The following is a 5,617-nucleotide window of genomic DNA, read 5'->3' on the forward strand; positions in this document are numbered from 1 at the left end:
CCTTGAGGCCCACAGCACGGGAGCCAGCCGTGCCCTACACTTCCTGGTGGCCAGGAACGGGAGATTGGATACCTTAGAGACCTAGAATCGAACCAAAACCAACTGGCAAAACATAAAGTGTAATTAATAAAGAAAAAATAAAAAAGTAATAAAAAAACACAAAACCCTGAAACAACAACAAAATAATGTAGTGATTTCTATACTCATAGATCTGTGCCTTGATCAGTCATCATCAGAGAAGCTTCTTTCATCAGCAGACTGGAGCAAGAGCATAAACCCACAGCCATATGCATATATGTGTGTATGAATATAGAAGCCAACTTTCAGTCTTAGGACCTGGGAACCTTGTTATTTGAGGCAGTGTCTACACTAAGACCTATAACTCACCAGGTTAGCTGGATCACATGATCCGGAGAACCATTTGTTTCTGCCTCCTGAGCACTAGAATTACATCATGCACAAACTTCAAGTAGGTCCTGGGAACTGGATTTATGTTCTAATGCTTTAAAAGAAAACACTTTACAGCCATAGCCTCATGGCTGGGATACAAAGTAAATAACCTGTTATTAATATAAAAAATAAAAAATGTAACTAAAAAAAAAGAATTACCAGCTATAAACAGAATCTTTGAAAAGATTTTCAAAGGTTAATCCTTTGAAATAGCTTTTTTTCTTAAACCAAATCAGTAACTTTGCCTTTGTACCATTTCTATCTATAAAGGGAAAAATTAAACCCACTCTTTTTCCAAGGAAGAACATTTTATTTTCTTTTATTTTTGCTGAGAATAAAGACAGATTTTCACTGTTTACTTCTGGTTGTCTGCAGTTGGCTGGCTTCCAACTCACAGACATTCACCTTCTTTGGATTCCAAATGCAGGGATTAAAGTTGAAGGCCATCATACCCTACAACAACATTTTGTAATCTATATAAAACTGGAAATTGAGAAATAAAAATATGATTGAAAAAAAAGAAAACACTTTACAGGCTGAGTTATCTATCTTTTTATCCATTCATCCACTGTTGAATAATTAGATTGATTCCACACCTATATTATTGAGAATTGTTCTCAATTTTCTGCGAATGTGCCATATTGATTTCCATAGTGGCTGCAAAAGTTTGCACTCCCACCATCAATGGAGGAATGTTGCCATTGATCTACATCCTCACTAACATGAACTTGTGTTTTCTATCTTAGCCTTGCTGACACGTGTATGATGGAATCTTGAAGCAATTTTGATTTACATTTCCCTGATGGCTAAGGATGTTGAACATTACTTTGTTTCTCAGCCATTTGAGATATGTCTATTGAGATTTCTATTTAGATATGCATCCTATTTTAAATTGGATTATTTGTTTTTAATATCAAGTTTCTTAGCACTTTACATGCTTTAGATATTAGACATCTGTTGGAAGTGGATTTGGTAAAAATCTTTTCCATTCCCTAGATTGGATGGATCTTTGTCTGGTTCACAGTATCCTTTGCCTTACACAAGCTTTCAGATTCATGATGTTCTATTTATTAACTGTTGATCTTATTGCCTATGCACTACTGATGTTCTGTTCAGAAAGTATTCTCCTTTGTCAATGCATTCAAAGCTGTCCCCAAATTTCTCTTCTATCAGGTTCAGTGTGTCTGGTTTCATGTTGAAGTCTTTGATTCACTTGGGCTTGAGGTTTTTTTTTCAGGGTGAAAAATACGGTTCTAATTGCATTCTTTTACAGGAAGACGTCAGTTAGACCAGCACCATTTTTGATGAAAATTGCTTTTTTTTTCCATTTTGTGTTTTTAGCTTCTTTCTAAAAAAAAAATCAGGTGAATATAAGTGTGTAAATCTATGTCTCGGTCATAAATTCGACTTCATTGATCAACATATATGCTTTAAATATCAATACCATGTGGATTTCATTACTAATGCTCTATAGTACAACTTGAAATTGGGAGTGGTGAGGCTTCCAGCAGTTCTTTTATTGTTCCAGATTATTTTATCTATTTTACCTTGGGGTTTTTGTTTTGTTTTAAGTATGAATTTGAGAATTGTCTGTTCAAGGTCTGTAAAGATTGTACTGGAATTTTGATGGTTATTATGTTAAACCTGTAGACTGCTTTTAGTAGAATGGCCATTTTTACAATGTTAATTCTACTGATCTATAAGCATGGGAGATCTTTCTCTTTTCTGATGTCTTTCTCAAATTTCTTTCTTCAAAGACTTGAAGATTTTATCATACAAGTCATCCACTTCACTTGTTTGGAGTTACATCTACAAATTTTATAATACTTAAGGCTTTACTTTAGTTAATTTTATATCCATCCATTTCAATAAAAGTGTTTATAAGCTGTAGGAATTTCCTAGTGGAATTTTTAGAATCACTTATGTACACTATTATTTTATCTGCAAGTAAAAATATTTTGAATTATTCCTTTCCAATTTGTATCTCATTTATATACTTCAGTTGTCTTATTGCTTTATATAAATCTTTGAATATATATTAAATAGATACGGTGAAAATGGGCAACTCTGTCTTATTCCTGGTTTTAGTAGAATTGCTTTGATTTTGTTATTATTTAATTTGATTAGGACTCTTTTTCCAAATCTATTGTGTTTAAATATGGCTACAATAAAAACCTGGTACTAGACTCCCGTAAGTGTGATCCAGGTTGACAAAGTCAATCTACACTGGGTTTCCACTCTCATCTTTTCACTAGGATTGTTTTCCTATATGATGTCTGCAGGGACCGCCTTATTTGGTGGGCTAAGCTTGTTGTGTTGTATTCTGTTGCAGCATTGGGTCTTGGTAAACAGAGATAGGGGTAGGTCCACAAGGAGCCTAACAGGTCTTCTGGGAGGCATGGCCCAGAGGTGAGTAGGGGGAATCCATCTGAATTGGAAGCTGGGCCACAACTCTGAGGTGAGAAGGGCAGGGCAGAGCAGGGAAGGGCAGGGCAGAGAGCTTGGTGTGTGGGATCCGCAGTAGGCATGGGAAGGTGAAAGGGGCAGCTGCAGCTGCTGTTCTGTTGCAGTGCTAAGGGTGACCCTGAGAACTGAGTCAGAGGTAATGAAGAGCAAAATTCTCAACCTTTAATACAGAGCAAAATTTTTAACTTTCATCAAAATTATTAAGTTAAGAAAACATGACTCATATATTTAGGTTTCTGTTCATATTTTGTTGTAGACAGTCTACAGAATTTTCTTCTTTTATTCTTGGTAATCTTTTTATAGAGGTTTTGGTGCTAATAGTCATTGTCATTGAAAATACAAAAGCTGTGGTTTTATGTACCAGCCACAAAAGAGCTACATGCAGTATCAGAAAATACTATGATCTGTGGATTGTAGTATGGTTATACTGTATTATATGGCTAATAGCTGCTTATAAGTGAGTATATTCCATGTGTGTCTTTCTGAGTCTGGGTTATCTCACTCAGGATAATCTTTTCTAGTTCCATCCATTTGCCTGAAAAATTTCATGATTTCCTTGTTTTTAATAGCTAAGAAGTATTCCATTGTGTAAATGTACCACAATTTCTGTATTTATTCTTTGGTTGAGGGACATCTAGGTTGTTTCCTGATTCTGGCTATTATGACTAAAACTGCTATCAACATAGTTCAGCAAATGTCCTTGTTGGATGGTGGAACATTTTAAGGTATATGCCCAGGAGAGGAATAGCTGGGTCTTGAGGTAGCATTATTTCCCATTTTCTGAGAAAGTGCCAGCTTGATTTCCTAAGTGATTGTACAAATTTTTACTCCCACCAGCAATGGAATAGTGTTCCACATTCTCCAGAGCCTCACGAGCATGTGATGTAACTTGAGGTTTTGATCTTAACCTTTCTGATGGGTGTAAGATTGAATCTCAGAGCTGTTTTGATTTTTATTTCCTTGATGACTAAGGATGTTAAGCATTTCCTTAAATTTTTCTTCACCAACCTACATTCCTCTGTTGAGAATTGCTTAGTTTATTACTTCATTTTTAATTGGAATATTTGTTTATTTTTAGAGTTTAATTTCTTGAGTACTTTATATATTTTGGATATTAGCCTTCTGTCAGATGTAGGGTCAGTGAAGATCTTCTTGCAGTTTGTAGGCTGTAGTTTTGTTCTGACCCTAGGAAGTATGCTTAATTCTCATTCAGAAGGGCAAGAAGAATAGATACCAGAAGCAGTTCAAGAGACAGAACTGGATGAGAGCCTACCATAAGTTTCCTCTGAAAGAATCCACCCATCAGAGGATTGAAGCAGATGCTAAGACTCACCACCAAACTTTGGGCAGACCTCAGGGAGTCATAATGAGACAGCCTGGCTAAATAAGCTTGACCAGCTCCATGACAGACCTCATTTTCAGGCCAAACAGAACATGCCTAAGAGTTACAAGAAAAACCACAGAAATAGGGCAACAAATTAGAAACCCCCAAGACATCTGGCATGGAGAATATAAGGATGCTTAACTACCAGTTTGAGAAGCACCCAAGTCCTGATCTGAGCCACATAGCCTCCATAGGCACCAGCCAATCCCAATTGAGGTCACGTAGCCACAGTAGGAATTCCTTTTTCTGGTTTTAAAAGGGGCCTTCAAGCTCTCCTCAGGGTCTGCCATTTTGAAGTTGGTGACCCTAGTATGCTGGAATACTCATACTAGGGTCTAATCAATACTAGGTATTGATCAATACTAGGTAAAATCAATAATATTGATTTTACATACTACTTGAGTCTAGGTCTTTATTTCCATGAACTCTGAACCCTAACAGTAGGAAAGATTGGGAGAATAGAAGCACCCAGAGATAACAGGAGCTCCACAAGAATATCAATAGAGCCAAAAAATTTGGGCCAAAAAATAGGGGCCTACAGAAACTGATGCAGCAAGCAAGGATGATATGAAGAGGATCTAGACATTCTGCTCAGATGTAGATTATAGTCATCTCAGTCTCCATGTGTGTTCCCTAGTAAGGGGAGCAGGGGCTATCTCTGATATGGACTCTGTTACCCACTCTTTCCTCCCTTCACCATGCCACCATTGCCAGGCCACAGAGGGAGAAAATTCAGGCAATCCTAATGAAACTTGACAGGCTAGGGTCAGATGGTAGGGGAAAATGGCTTCCCCATTCTGAGAAATATGGGAGGGAGATAGGGGAAATATGGAAAGAGGGTGGGATTGGGAGGAAATGAGGGAGGGTGTTACAATTGGGATGCAAAGTGAATAAATTATAAAAATAAGTTTAAATTAAAATGGGCAGAGTGCAGGGAATCTTATGAAAGAAGGGGGAGATAGGAAGACCTGAAGGGGACAGGAGATCCACAAGGAGAACATCAGAACCAAAAACTCTGGGTGCAGGGGTCTTTTCTGAGAATGATACTGTAATCCCAGGTTCACAGGACCCTCAGAGACCACCAGGAGATGACTTGAAGCAATTACAAGAGAACTTTATTACGAGAGGGAATGAACTCGGGACACAAGTCTCACTGCTGCCTCAGTGAGCTCTGAGTGAACAGGATTTTCAAAGGGAAAGTCTGTGAGCAGGGGGTTTCCATGGCAGTAAGCAGGAGGGCACAAGCCCTGGCATTACAGAATTGAGTAAAGTTTAGCAGGGTGGGATGACCTTTTCTGAGGCATACAATCACAATGG

This window comes from Psammomys obesus, unplaced genomic scaffold (assembly GCF_907164565.1).
Source record: "Psammomys obesus unplaced genomic scaffold, mPsaObe1.curated_primary_1811, whole genome shotgun sequence".
Taxonomy (NCBI): Eukaryota; Metazoa; Chordata; class Mammalia; order Rodentia; family Muridae; genus Psammomys; species Psammomys obesus.